The sequence below is a fragment of the Lichenostomus cassidix genome, chromosome 11 (genome assembly GCF_008360975.1).
Source record: "Lichenostomus cassidix isolate B80296 chromosome 11, HeHo_3.0, whole genome shotgun sequence".
NCBI classification, from domain to species: Eukaryota; Metazoa; Chordata; class Aves; order Passeriformes; family Meliphagidae; genus Lichenostomus; species Lichenostomus cassidix.
The window spans coordinates 18696880-18712865 of record NC_139492.1 but is presented as its reverse complement, the minus strand read 5'-3'; the positions used below and the strand labels follow the sequence as shown (position 1 = coordinate 18712865).

Below are 15986 nucleotides of genomic sequence, written 5' to 3'. Positions count from 1 at the left end.
TGAGATGATTTTAAAGCTGGATCCTGCTAAGATAACCAAATCTCTTCCCCTTGTTTCTGGTCTATCATCTTAATGAAGATGACCATTCATGTTATGACTGTGCAGAGGATGAGACATGGAGTAGTTCTGTTTCCCAGGCTGAAATGTGCCCGAAGAGCTCCTGAAGAAGTGCTGCTGTGTTGTGCTGTGCAGAATTATCCACCCTTCATCCCTGCCAGCCTGGGACTCTCCCTGCTGAGGGCAGCATGGGCTTGGTGCTGACCTGCTGAACTAGAGCTGAGGCACTGGACAGAACAGGATATTCCATGTAGCTCCTGGGTCAGCACAACTGTTTGGGATGGTGATCTAGCACCTCCTATTACCTTTAAATCCACTACATTAACAGAGTGTACAGGACTGGAAAGGAGTAGGAGGAAAGTCAGTTTAGGATAGTGCACAGCACCCTTTGCAATGCTTTGGTTTTTAAACAATTACAACAAAGTGTCTCAAACACTGAAGCAGTATTTCTGAAATCCTTACTTTTTCAGTACCTTGGCTTATGCAGTCTCATTAAAAGGGGAGGTGATTGGCAGATGTCAGGAAGGAGCTGAGAGCACACAGATACACTAAATCAGTGCAGTGATCCAAGATTTTGTTGATTCTGCCCTTATGAACACTTCCTGTTCAAGGATGGTTCAGCCTGGCCAAGAGTGACCAACTGGACCCTGCACTTGCTGCTGCCCTGGGAAATAAAGCTCTGGAAATCAGCAGAAATTGCACTGCTTATTTCTGTAGAAAAGGAGTAAGGGAGTGCAAAAACAAGATGGAAAAGGGTTGGGATCCCAGGAGCATCAGTGCAGCAAGAGGAGAGGGATATTACTCAGACCATTGAATACAAAGGCCCCATAGGACCTAAACCTTAAAATTAACTAAAAATAAATGTCTGTGCTGGATTTGAAGCTATTCCATTGGATCCTGAGGAGGGTTGAAACTTCTCTTAGGCTTGATAAATGCCAGGGTGTCATTTAGTTATGGGACTAAAAGGAAGTGATGAGGATGCTAAGAACAGGGAAGGTCATTGATCTTTTTGCATTTCTCTTATTCTCATGTGGAAAAGTTGAGTAAATGAGTGGATGACCAGAACAGTCTGGGAAATTCCCTCTCTATAAAGCTTTACACCAGCCAGACAAATAGTATGGGAAAAGGAATGTGCAGTTCAGGAGGCCCAGGAGCAAGTTTAGTTCTCCTGTTCTTTAGGCTTTTCTGATTTCCACACAGAAAATTAAACTGCCTTTTAAGCTATAATTGATGTTCAATGATAACTCTGCAGGGAGTGATTCAAACTTTTACCTCTTATCTTCTTCTTATCTTCTGGAATTGGCTCTTAGTAGTTATTTGACAAAGTCAATGAATAAATCAATTTTTGCTGTCAGTTGCTGCACCAGTGACATTTTAACAGTTCCCAAACCAGATGATATCCATTATTATTTCTAAATTTGAGGTAAAAGTCTTCCTATAAAAGTGGTTAACTAATCTTGCCTGTTGATTGCTGCTGTGGGAGATACCTCAGCATAATCCTAACCCACATGCATTAACCAGGCAGCACCTGGGAATTCAGACTCAGTTTCTCTGCAGCTCACCTTATCTCTTCGATGTTTTTCACTGCATATAAATTTTCTAATCAGAATTAAAAATTTGTATAATAATTAAAATAAAATAGTAAAGAATAGTAAAAATTAAAATAAATAGTAAAGAATAGTAAAAATTAAAATAAATAGTAAAGAAATCCAAACCTTATTCAGACCTGAGACTGAATGTGTGCTAGGGATGGTTCAGTTTGATCTGATGTCCACAGCTTCAAGGCAATCTGGGACATCCTTACAGGCCCAAAAGCTGCCCATGACCTTGAGGAGCTCATCCATGGCACAGAGGGTGGCCTTTCCTCCCAGATAGCAAACTCTGCCTTTTATCATGTCTGCTGCCTATCAGATAATGACTTTCTCTCTTCTTGCATTGATATCCTTATTACAGAGCCAGAATGAGTAAGATTAGCTCACCAGCAGCCCGCAAATTGAGAATGTCAGAAGCAAAGAGAATGTGGCTGCAGAAGGGCTCAGGAAATAAATCTTTTCAGCTGCTGTGGCTTTAGGGTATTATGTAGATGTCACAGCAGCTTGTATAGGTGCCATTTCAAATTAACAGGAAAAAGCTTCCAATTTTCAGATCCATGGTCCATTTTATCAACATGATAAATACCACTGCAGGGAAACAAATCACTCTGGAAGTATAACAGCCCACTTTCTGATGGACAAGGAGTATCTTCCCCCTATTTTCTCATATTCAAACAACTTGGAACTAATACAGTTTTATAAGCAGGAGCCGAACTTATTACTTTTCTCAGAAACTCTGTATTAGGGCTTGGAAATAAGTATGATGAGAATTCTCTTTTATCCATTAAAGTTACCTTCAGAAGCTCAGATCTAACCTAGCTTGGTAGTGACTTGAATAGGGCAAAAGCAATCATTTTTATTTATTTTGTTGTGAGAAACTGTTTTTGTGGCACACAACTTTCTCATATAGAACTTAGGAAAAAATGTAGCAATATATTACTTTTTCTTAAGGTTTGAAAACATGTATTTGGCAAATAATTCTATATTTTACCTCGTTAGTCTGTCTGCTTGAACTGCGATCTGGATGTCTCATGTCTTTAGGAGCTGCTTTGGAGGCTGAGCTCTGTCTGAACTGTATTTAATGTAACCTAAAGAGGGCAGGTGGCAGCTCATGGCACATGGAGCCCAGGCAGGAAACACAGTTGGGGGCAACAAATAACCAACCCCAAACCAAAAACCCAAAACCTTCCACAGAGAAGTTCCTTTCCTTATAAACTTTCTTTTCTCGACAGAGAAAAGGGGAAGGAATGATGAAAAACCCAAAACCTTCCACAGAGAAGTTCCTTTCCTTATAAGCTTTCTTTTCTCCACAGAGAAAATGGGAAGGAGTGATGAAATTCTTACTGGCTTAAACAGCCACAATTGGAGCACTTGACTTGTGCACTATGTGCATTTATGAATCTCTAAATCAGTTATCCACTTCTGATTGCTATTAAATTGGCTCACATTTATGATACTTTTTAAATGATGGAGTTTTGTGTTTTCCTGGTGTTGCACTGAACTGTCCCATTGTCTGTTAGTTATCATCTTTAGCAATCCTTGCCCTCACAGGATTCACAGCTCTATAATGAAGAACCATCTGCAATTAGATTTTGGGGTTGAATTGAGCTTCAGGAACCAAATCCACCTTACACACACAGCCCCAGCACTCCTTCTACAGTGCTTGTGCCTGTGTGCTCCTACTTATTTAGGGCTTTTCTTACCAAAATTGATCCCATTTCTTTTTCCAGCCTCCTTGCCAGTCTTCAATACGAGTAATCTACTGAAAAAGCATGTGGAGGAATGACTGATTTTTAGTGCTTAGAACGTAATGGTGACTGAAATAGTGATCCAGGTAGTTATGTAAGGAACAAGGTGCTGAGATAGAAACCTGTTAACAAACACTGGGATCCCCAGACCTTCCTTTAGGAGGTGGCATCATATGTAATATATCTCAGCCTTTCTTTCAAGGGGACATGATTTTTTAAAAATAATTAAAATGGTTTGCAGTGGTGTTCTGCATTCCCACATGAATTATGGTGATGGTGTTGCAGAGTAAACAATGTAAATGTATGATTTACATTGTCATTTGTATCTGTAAAAGCTCCAGCAGTATCTGCCTGCATAAATCAAGGGTTTTCTCATACCATTAAGAAATGATTTAATTCCTTCAGATTTCATCTGAGCAGGACTAGGATGTCTGCTTAGACAGATGCCAATAATGGCAAGTCAGATATTGATTCTGGAGACAATTTCAATCACTTGCTTTCTTTGTTGCTAAAGCAGCCACTGAAATCCAAGGACACTGAAAGCTCTGTGGAAATTAAACACTCAAACATTACTGTTCAAGAACCTGGGGTGGGGGGAATTCCTGTTGCTACTGTAGAAGATCCATGTGGTGAAAGGAGTGGTAACTGGGAGTGCAGGTCTGGCCAGAGAGCCAAGGAGCATTCCATGGGTACCTGCAGTGTCTGGGCTTGTTGATGCACATCACCCACTCTGCCCTTTCTGTGTCCAGCAGAGCTGAAAGAGGACAGGAGACTCACACCCCTGAAGGGCTGGAAAAGCTCCAGGCAGTGGAGCTTCTCCTGGAGTACACAACACTCTGCTGCCTTGCACACAGAGCTCCTGTTACAGGCTCCACATAGCTCCTTCCCCTAAATAATGTAATGTTGGTTGCTTTTCATTTGAGGTGGCAGAGGAAAGACTTTAAAACCAACTAAACAACTCCCTCTAAACCAAATGCAGCCTTCAGGAAAGGACATTTATTTACCTTTCAGTATAAACTGCAGCATGCCTGTGTGAGTATTTTAAATAGAAAATGCAGTTCCCACTTTGAGGCCTGTTTCAGCATAGGGTTACCATCAACAGCTGCATCATCTCCAGCAGCTCCATGTGTGCTGGGAAGACAGAAAAGGCTGACAGAAAACATGCTGAGAAGGACTGAGATTTACATTCACCCTGAGAATCATCTGTGCTTGCTGCACCATTTCCTCTCCAGGCAGTAGAAAGTCTAGGCTGTAGGTGTTCCTCTCTGTTCTTGAAATGAAGCTATTTACTGTTTTCCAAGGTGATTTAAAGAAGGGAATATTTCTATAGGAACAGGAATTGCAGTGTGCATTGTTCTGCATTGCCACCAAGTGAGACTGAGAAAGAGTAATAATTGAGGGATGCAGAGTAAGGCTGGAACAAGAACTTGGGCTTTTTCTGTGAGCACACTCTTTTGGAGATTACACTCAATTGAAATAATTATACGTTCTGGGAAAGTTGATTAAATTTTGAATCCAAGGCATTTATAAATCCCTTTGTAATGAATGGTGCTGCACCTAGATGGGAACTCCTGTGATGCCCTCAGAGCACCCTGGACAAGCCTTAAGCTGGAACACTGGCTGGGTTTAAAGCTGGCTGGGTTTTGTGGCCTTTTGAACAAAAGGGAACAGAAGATGGTTCAGTCCCAGAAAATAAGACTGGCCAGCAGAGGTGGTGCTAATAAAACTGTGTAAATAAAAGCTCTAGTAGGGATCCTGCCTGGAAGTATCCAGGGAATGTATACCATCCAGCTTCCACCTTCTTGAAGTTCAGTCTGCGTTAAAGGTCACTGACTATTGCTGCTTTCTATTAATATTCACAGTGGAAATGTGTCTGTTGAATCTTTCCTGTTTACCCACTGGAGAAAAAAAAGGGAATTTTTGAACAAAGCTGTGGGATTCTTGGTGGAGAAACTGGCTGATGTAATGTCCTCTTCTATCCCCTTTCGAGTGCATGGGTAGACACATGGAGAAAGATAGAAACAACTTTGTAGTAGAAAAGGAAATAATTTCTGTCCCTTCTTGTGCTGATCACACATGACTGAAAAGAGATTTTAATCTATAAACTTGCTAACTGCAAGGACTTTTACACTGAGGATTAACAAATTAAAAAACACCCAAAAAAACCAACAAAAAAACCCCCACAGAACCCGTTCTTCAGTTTCCTTTTACCTACCTTAATGATTCATTTTAATTGCTGCAGATCAGGTTACCTTGTTAGGTGCTTAATGAGGCGAGAGGACTTGCATGGTGTGGCCAGTTAAGGAGTTCTATTCGAATTAACTAAACATTCTGCTTCCCTACCAAAAGACAATTTTGCATTACAGGAGAATCAAAATGCCCTTCAATATGAGGGCAATCGAAAGGGTTCACATCAGGAGAATTTATCACCATCTCAAAGAGATTGATAAACTTAGATGTGTAAATTGTATTCTGGTGCTCTTGCGGGGATGCAGAGTTGCTGAATATATTGCTGTTGAGTTCTGGTGTGAAGAGATGAACCTCTTCAGTTTCTGGTGCATGAACAATCAGATTAAGAGATATTCAGATTAAAAACAAGCTGAAATTTTATATTCTTTGCATTAGTAGGCAAAGAATTTTTTTTGTGAAGAAACTGACAGTATGAAAATAGCTCCCATTTTATAGGACACTGTAGAAACACAGGTGTGTGAGCTGCAGAAAAGTGAATGCTGTTCTGAAACAGGCTTGCTCTTGGAAGGGATGGAGCACTGAAAGTCATTAAGGGGGAAAACCACTGCTCCAGGGTTACTAGAGCACTATCAAATCCAGGCACAGAACAATGGGGTGTGCTGTCTGTGCTGGACACTGTCCCAAAATGAGCTTGCTGGGAAAGACTCAGGGAAAATCCCTTCCAGCAGCAGTGGAGGCCCAGGGCTTTGAGCAGCAGGAAGGATCTGTGCAAAGGTGCTCCTGGAGGAGCTCCTGGAGGGACCAAGAACAACTCCCAGAGCAGGAATTCCCTGGATCACATCTGTGATCTCACAGGTGTCCTGTGCAGAGTCTGGAGGGAATGGCCTCCAGCAGATCCTCAGTGAGTGAGCTTTGGCTGAATGAGAGAGCCAAGGAATGCTGAGACAATGTGGGAGCCTTGAACCTCAGCTGCTTAAAGCATGAGCAGTGCAATGACAGATTGCTGAGACTGCAATAAAAATCAATCTAGAAACGGTGGCTGTTTTCTCTTTAGAGCTCTTGTGCTTTAAAGTGAGCATGGACTCCTGGTGGGTATTGTAACTGGAAAGTGAAATAGTAAAAAAGGTGAGATGAGCCTCATGTTAATTATTAAAAAGCTGACAGTCAGTGTGGATCTGCTGCAGAGAAGGTGTGAATTTAGGATTACCCTGTTGCCTCAAAGCAATGTTAAAATTGGTGTTACCTCTGAGAAGCAGCTGCTCACCTGCTACTCTGAACTTATCAACCCATGAAGTTCATAGCTTATCCTAAATATAATTGTACTGGCAAAATGCCCTGTTAGAATGGCAATGGAAAGGGGATACTTTTTTGATTGTTTTAAGTATTTATGTTTTTAAAAAAATCCAAAGTGCCCATTGTCCTGAAGCTTGAGGAAAACCATGAGAATGGGAAAAGCTTCAAAGCTCTGCACATCTCAAACAGTTCCTTTAACTCCTCATTCTTGTCTTCATCACAGCTTTTGAGGGGTCCCAGCTGAGGGTGGTGGTGGTGCCTTTAAACTGTGCTGCAGTGATATGTGTTCCTGACCTGGGGAAGGGAGAGCTCCTGCCTTCCACTCTAACCTGGAAAGGGAAGGTGATTTGGAGTTAGGTGTTTATGGTTTGATGGCTTGTCTGGGTTGGCTTTTTGTTTGACTGTGTATGGTTTTGGTTTCTGTTTGGTGGGGTTGGTTTGTTTGAATTGTTTTTTAGCTGTTGAAGATAAAGGGACAGACTGCAATTCTTGACCAAGGATGGTATGAACTCTATGCAACAGTAAAATCCTGTTTGAACTCCTGCTGCCTTCTAGATGGCTTCTACTTTGGTATGAATTGGAGAAATGTGCTAGAAATGTTAACAAGGGTAATCGTTTTGTTTTATGGAGCCACATTTACAGCTTTAGAATGCTCAGCCAGTGCATGCTGACCTACTGCAATTTGTTCTGGATAGCACCTAGTGCAGGGACTTTCACTCTGATCTCCCTTGTGCTGACAGCACATGATACAAGAAATATCCTGCTGTTTGGATTATTACAATAATTGATAGACTCATATTTACTGTGTCATTGGTTAATACCATCCTGTTAAGTGCTTCTGGGAATGAGATCACAGATTTTTCTAAGTAGCAGCTGCTGCATTGTTTCCTGAACCACCAGATTTTCGGGCTGGGCCAAGGAAGGCAGGGCTGGGCATACAAACAGATGGCCTAGCTGCTCACAATATACCTGAGCCTGCAGCCTTGAGAAGGTGTGGGCAGCCTTGGTGATTCAGGAAGTGCTGAGAGTGTTCAGTGAGCTCTGTGGTTAAAGGAAACTCTCTGTCCCTGGGAGATAAACCCTGCCTGAAGAGACATTGGACACAGCCCAGCAAGGTGTGTGTTTATTCCCCATGTTGCCCTTTATCAGTGTTTGACTGCCCAAAGCTCTGCAAAGAGAAACATGTACATGTCACCCCTAGAAAATCACTGGGACTGAGATATAAAGTAATGAACAATGACTAATGCAGTAATTGACAACATTTGTCAAGGTGAATACTGACTGAATTATGGTTCCATTTCCTCTGATTAATTTAGCACAAGATTTCTTCTTTTATTCTTTCCCTGACCACGGGGTAGATATCCCTGATGATGCACAGGCTCCCTGGAATGTCTTTTGCAATATTACTCCTCTCTACAAACAAGTCCTCCTCACCAGCAGCTCCTGAGTCATTATAGGAGGAATCAATACTGTGTCCAGTCAAATTATCTGGTGCACAGGCTGTTAGCTGCCCTTGTCTCAGTTATTCCCAGAGATGAAATTCCAAAGCAGCAGCCACTTCACTGAAAAAGGATTGCAAGGGAGCAGGGTGTCCCTGAGATGTGTTGGGGGAATGCTGGTCCTGGGCCAGGCAATGTAGGTGCATAATGATCATGCACCAGATTAATTATTCATCCATGCATGCATCTGTAAATTAGGAATATATCTTTAATTTGCAAGCTTATTTAATTAGATTTGAATTATACTTGTTTTATGGTTGCATTTTTTCAGTGAAGTTTTAATCTTTCTTGCAATTTTAGAAAATTGTTTTTGTTCTTAGTACTTCCCCCCTTAGTATTTCCCTTCTTAGTATTTCCCCCCTAAGCTTTAAAAGCACTTTTAAGCAGAGAAATCTAATTTAAAGATTTTATGTACTCTATAAACACTGTCCTTTGGGTTCTGAGATGAGATAATTCAATATGAGCACATCAAACCCATAAAACCCATCTTTGTCTCCTGCAAATGTGTATAGACTTAAATTATCACAAATAGTTGCTGTGCTATGATCCCGAATCAAGATTAATATGAAATCAGTTTGCCTAAAGTCAGCCTTAATCTTGGGTGTAATGAAGAGCTCTTCTCATTCTTGTTGCGATTTCTAGTGATAAAATTAGGCTTTTTTCATTGCTGCAGAGTGCAGGAAGATTTTCAAGTTTCCATAGCGTTGTAGGAGAGATGCTGACTTTAAAGCTTGTTTTATTTCCATTTGTTGGATGCCCATTTGCCTGTGCCTCCTAAGTGTGGGAGAGAGGGAGGAGCTGCTGGCCCAGCTCTTCCCTCTGCAGGACACAACTGTGCTGGGGACAGAGGTGTCCCCTGAGCTCTGGGGCTCCATGTGCCCCTTTTCCTGAGGAATATGGAGCAGAGCACTGGGGTTCCCTGCATGACCCAGTTCCTGCTGGGTTCCAGGAGGAAAATCTGTGGGCTTATTTTGCATTTTGTCAGCTCCCCTGTTAGAGTAAAACAGCTCCCCATGCAGTGGGGCTTGCTGGAGTTTGCAGTGCGAGGCACAGCTACACAACTGGAATTTAACAGCTCTGTATCCTAAGGGTTTTTTCTGTCCCAGTAGAACAGAGGATGGATCAGGAACTTGGCATCCAAGGCTGAAGTGCTCTCTCCCTTTTCAGAAGGAAGAGGTGACACCAGAGCCCAGGACAGCCCAGCACTGAGCCATGCTGGAGCCATGAGGATGTTTAGCTCACAAGACAAGGCAGTTTCTCAAACACCAAACAATAACTGAAATGTGCAGGATTTTAGCACATGGACTCTGTGACCCCTTTTTTTTGGCTTGTTCACTCCTGAAATCCCATGCTGGCAGCAGCAGTAGGATCCAGTGTGGGAAGGACAGGCTGTTGTGCAGGTGCTGGCAGGGCTGCAGGGACAGGGGGACACTGGTGGCATCATGAATGACATCCTCACTTGTGTGAGCAGGGCTCGGACTGGAGGCATTTCTTCAGGGATTGTCCTCTTGGCTGCTGACTTAGCTCTGCCCTTCTCTGAATTCCCTTGTGATTTAATTTAAACCCCAATGGCCCTTTCGGTGGCACATGATCTCTGTCATGCTCTGTTCAGTCACATCTTATTTCTGCAAATTTTTCCTGCACTTGCTGTGACCTGTGGAAGAGGCATGAATTACCAGTACACTGTTTCCTTAAGCTGAGCAATTACTTTGAATGAATATTACATGGCTTATGTGAAGACGGAAAGTGGGAATAAAAAGACTTGCTATGGAAACAGGATTTTCTTTTACTTTTCTTTTTTGGATGCTTTCATCTCTTCTGCAGTGGGGATTACTGTGCTATTTATTCTTTATGCTGAAAATATGACAGTTATGTCTGTTAGATTTTTCATATTTTGCTTTATATTCCTTAAAAAGTGAGAAATGTAAATGACATTCCTGCACTATCTTTGAGTATTTTGTTTTTATTCTGATGATGTCTCCTTTCTCCAGGCAACAAAAATTAAGATGTAGAACATCTTAATGTTGCATTATGCCTGTCTCATTCATGCATTTCTTTCATCAGGTAAACTGCCTGTCCTTGTTAGCTCATGCTTCATGGAATATCTCCAGAATATTTTGCAAAGCTCTCCTCTCTCCTGCCTACTGTCTACAGTGGAGTATTCAGAGCAAGAAAAGTTTGAAAGCTCAACAAAAGCTTGTGGACTGACCTCTCTGTATCTTGTTGAAGCGATTAATCTGTTTTATATTTTCATTGGCTGATCCCTTTGTTTCTGCACCCATTATTTACTTCTACGTGTTTCTGCTGTGCTGTATAGTATAAGAACACCCAGTATTGAAAATCAGGAGTCCTCCTGCAAAATATTTGTGGAAAAGAGCTACCTGAGGAGCTCAGAGATGCACACTTTATTCTCTTGGTATTAAATGAGTTACAAGAAGGAGAAATGCATCCTGCACTGCTGACACTGAGCCAGCAGTTTCAGTCTGAGAGGAGGAGAGAGAACAGTGATATTTGTAATCCCCTACTAAATGCAAATAAGTTCTGTGACTCTTTCTACAGGAGATTGCTTCCCTGAGTCACTGGAGTTCATTTACATTTGGGTGACATCTACGAGAATTTTGCCAACACAGCTTATTACTGCAAACATTGTGTCAGTTCTGACATTTCTCTGTGCTGGAGAATCCCCAGAATGGCTCTGTTTGTTCTTGGTAGCAGACGTGGAGTCACACAGAGAGCAGTGCCAGCCTCAGCTCCTCCTGCATGCTGCTGAGCACCATTCCCTGAGCTCTGCCTCCACAGCCCTTCATGGCTGTGCTGGGAAGAGGGAATTTTCCCACAGCTGTTTAGCTCTGGAAGCAGGATCAGCACCTGATGTGGCTCCTGGAGCAGACACAGGGCTGCTCCCAGGCCTCCCTTCTGGAGCAGAGGCACAAACACATCACCACGATGTGACACCACAAACACCAAGCAGCTCCAACCCCAAAGAGGAATTTGGGGTTTAATTAAGATTAATCCAGCACTCCTGGGGCCAGACAACTGAATCCAGGGAACAGAAAGACTGGCCCTGTAACTGCACTGAAAGGATGCTTAATTCCCAGCAAAGAATCTTTTTCCTGTGTAACTCACAAGTGCGCATTACAAAGGTGGGGAAGGAGTCAGTGCCAGGAGCTTTATGTAAGTTACATCCTCAGCTCTTTGGTCTTCCTTTCCCATATCCCTGCTTTATGCATTTCCCTTGCTCTCCCACACAGAAGTATTGAGGCATTTGCTTCTATTTCCCTCCTCAGAGAGGGAGTCACCAGGGTTTCTTTCATTTACAAATATCATTTACAGGTTCTGTGAATTACTGTTGTTCATGGGAGTCACCAATGATGCTTAGTAAGAGAGATCAGAGTATTTTCTTGTCTACCATTCCATATACTTTTCTCCTTCCCTGTTTGTGTATTTGTGTGTAATATGCATTTATCTGTCACTCCTCTCTGGGAAACAAAGCCTGGCAGCTACCAACATTTCTCTTGCAATGCAGTGATAGGAACAAGGCTCTTCTGGAAGCCACTCAGATGAAACCAGCCACATCATTTCAAGGCAGATTTGAATTTGGGATTTCAAGGAGGTGTTGTGCCCCCTGGCCCTGCTGACTGTTTTCTATTCATTCTGTTTTTCATTTTATCCTCAGTTCTACAGCATACAGTGTTTTCCACTTACTTATGTTTCGTTAAGATAATGTGCCAAAACCTGGAATCTGGTATTTATTTATAAACAGACTGAAGTTGGGCCTCAGTTCAGGAAGGTACTTATGTGCATAGTTTATGCTTTGTAAATGCATTCTCAATTTTACTTGTACAAAATTTTTCAGTTCAGGGGGCATTGAGATTCATGTTCTAAATCTGTCACTGTTTCACCCATTTCGATTGTGGGAGAGTGTTTTGCCTTGCTGATGGGTTTATCTTGTTGTTTTGTATTATAGGAGTGTTAAAATCACCAGAATGTTTTAAAATAGCTTTTTTCCTGAAATTCATAGATCCATATAACAGATGAAGGAAAAGGCATAGCCAGGTAACTCCTTTAACTAGAACAGTTTCTTGTCTGTTTGTGGGTTTATGGATCAACCTTTACAGGCTGCCTTGATAGAAACTTTTAAACCTCAGCTTTTCTCCTGAAAAAGGGCAGCCATTGAGAGAAATATGTTAATATATTTCAAACTGTAACAATACTACTGATCATTCCTCACTATGAAACAGAACTGGTAATTCTTTATATCTTGTCAGATAATTTACTGTTGTTATATCTATCTTGAAAATGACTGTATTTAGCAGAATTGAGCATTTTCTTAATTCATGGGACTAGGGGAGTCATCATCAGAACGACTGTCCCATTTCAGGAGGAGCTGGCACTGCAATCTCTGCTTATTCTCCTGGTTTCCATCAGACATTATCAGTGCTTCCAGGTGGGAGGCAAAGAGCTCCAGAGCCCTGCAGGTTTGTCATTCTTGTTTACTGTGCGCCAGAATTCTGTTCTCAGTTGTTATTTCCTAAGCCCTCTATTCCTTTTAGCTTCTGAAAAGAGAAGTTGTCAAATTAGAGATGTAAACAGATAAAAGTTCTGCTTTAACTAACAGTTACTTGAGGGCTATTGCAATTTTGTCCTTTATTAATTTCTGCTTACAGAAGTTGGTAGTGTGTCAGTGGGATTTTCTATATCAGGCAAGATCAATAAATACTGACCCTCAGCAAGCAGTAAAATATGCATTAAATAAAACCTAATGCCATTAAATAAAAGAGGAAGAATATGCTGAATAAACATAACTACTTAGATTTATCCTTAGAAAGGATGAATTGAAGTTGTAAGAGAAGAGGATTAGTTGTTGTCATTAGTTTTGATAACACAGACTAAGGTAAATCTATGACATTTATAACCAGCCCAGCAACAGCAGCATTTTTGTATGCAAGAGGCTGCATTTTTTTGTGGCAGAGAAACAGTAGACAGTGATGTCCAGAGCATTCTAAATTCTCCTACTAAACACTGATATATCTTGTGAATGCTCCAAAGAACTGAGACCCATCTGGAGGTCACAGCATGTGACCAAGCAAGTCAAGAAGAAATAAGAGTAACAAGTAGCAGTGAGCTCAGAATTTAACTGCATGACAAAGATTGCTTAAGCATTTATCAGCACAACAAATGGTTTGACGCCTTAGGAAGCCTGAATTAGTCAGTGTGTTTATAAGAACTGATTTATTAAGTTACCCCTAAACTGGATGCTGATTGGGTTGTTTTTTACTTTCCCCTCTCCCTCTATCTTTTCCTTTGGGATATTTGAGTATTTTTCCTAATAGAGAAGATTTTATAATAAAGATATTCCTGAATATAAGGAATATAATTTTGTTGCTTTATAAATTTGATAGGATGTCTTTAATACAGCAATTTTCCAAGCTGCCAAGTTCAGTTATGTTCATTTGCTGAGTGAAGAAGTGAAGTTGAAGGAAGCTGAAATGACTTCTCTAACAATCCTTCCATTTGTGTTTCCTTCACTGATTGCATAAAACTGGGTTTCCCAGCTGTTCCAGTGGTGTGATAGTATCACACAAGATTAAGAGCAAATATTGCCCCACTTTTGGAATTTAACTTTGGGGATTGTTTCAAGAATCAGTGCTTTCTTGCTCTCCCATCTGGACAGTAAGAAGAGCCTGGGTGCACCTCCAGAGCATGTTGAACCTCTCTGAAATGCTCTCCCTCAGTACCTGTGTCTGTGATGATCTGGAGAAGGTCTGTGTCCCTTCCCTGGAGCTGCTGGCAAGGACTGGCAGAAGCCTGGGGACAAATTTGCAAGAAAGCTGTGAAATTGCAAATCCCTTTTCTTCAGATGGAACAGCTCTAAAAGGGCATCTAATGAAATGAATGGAAACAAAGGATGCAGGCATTAGGTTAAAGTCTAATGTTTTCAGTATTTAATATTTCTAGTGCTGTTATGTTTAGGTAACAAATGTTTAAATAACAGTACCATGCCTCTCCCGAAATCGGCTTTTCTGACAAGAACTGTCCAAAATTCAAGTCTGGACAGTGTTCAAATATATTTTCCTTGAAAGTCTCCTGACAAGATTCTGCTAACCATCCTGGTTGACTCCAGGCAGGATTACCTAGAGAGGATTCTCCATAGGCAGGATTATATACATGACTTTTTATAAAGCTGCCTGGAGAGGGATGGAGATTATGAATCCCCATGGCCTGAGGTGCTTCCCAGAGAGGCAATCTGGGGAATTGGCTGTGGAGATGCAGCTCTTGGAACAAAGAGAAACCTCCTGTTAACATGAGCCTTAAGCAAAATCTTCATGACAGAATTATTTTAAGCTTTTGTGCAGTGTTTAATTGCTTTACTACTAAAATGAGAAGAGTCAAGTTGCACAGAATACAATTTCTTTGAGCTGAAAGCCTCCATTCCTGTAACCCTTGGAACTGGGAGCAATGATTGATTATGACTGTCACAGCTTATGACTATCTTTGGCCTCAGTGGGGTGAGTTCTTTGGTCCCCATGAAAATGTATGTTTAAAGCTGAAGCAGAATTTTACCCTTTCATACTGCTTTCTCATGGTTTCAGGAAAGTCTCTAGATAGAAAATATAGCCTAAAAAAAGGACATAGGTAAACTGAGATACTAAAAAACAGCTCAAATCTTTGTGTGTTTTAGCTTCATGCTAAAGGAGAGATGGAGACAAGAATATCAAGTGCTACAGGTCAGCACCAGTTTTCCAAGTGTATTTTTTGAGAAATTGGTGGTTAACCCTTGAGTAAAGATCACACATTTGATTTCTTCATCCAGCAGGGAAAATATTAGTTTGTTTTCTCAGCTGGAACAATTCCATGCATTGTTTCTCAGGGCAGCTTCGCCTGAGTACCTGCAGGACCATGCTGAAGTCTTAGCAGTGGTTCTACTTCCCATCCAAGAGGATTTAACAGCAAAAAATCACCTTCAGTCGAGAAAAGAGAGCACAGCAGAGAAAGGGAGAGGAAGAAAGATACAAGAATGTGGTTTTTTTGCCTGGGGATGCTGGTTGATTGAAAAGAATAGGCAAAAATATTCACACTTGCAATACACTTGAAACAATTCATGCTCTTGCCCATTAGGCTCAATTTCATGGCAGCTGCCCATTAAATGCAATACTTTAATGTCAGGGCTTTTCTTCCTAAATGCTAAAATTAAGCTCTCAGAGTAAGTGAAGAAGTAATTATTTTGTCTCTGAAAGCCAGGGCAGCTATGGAGGGCAAAAATTAACTAAATTCTGGGGACTTATCCTGCAATATGAACTTTTTTTTTTTTTTTTAATTTCTACATTATTTTTTCTCTCTGAATTCGTCAGCATGATTGTAAGAATTTATTTCCTAAACTGCCCCCAAATTGGATGCTGATGGGTTTTTTTTCCTTTCCTCCCTTTACCTTTATCTTTTTTACCTAGAGAGGACCTCCCATAGGCAGCATTATATACATGCCTTTCTGTAAAGCTGTCTGGAGAGGGATGGAGATTATGAATCCCCATGGCCTGAGGTGCTTCCCAGAGAGGCAATCTGGAGAATTGGTTGTGGAGATGCAGCTCTTGGAACAAAGAGAAACCTCC

At 41.3% G+C, this 15986-nt stretch overlaps 1 protein-coding gene across 2 annotated transcripts in view; it reads right to left on the bottom strand.

The window, feature by feature from the left end:
• Positions 1-15986, bottom strand: part of BEAN1 (brain expressed associated with NEDD4 1) — a 52757-nt gene that overhangs the window by 17084 nt on the left and 19687 nt on the right. The window lies entirely within an intron of this gene.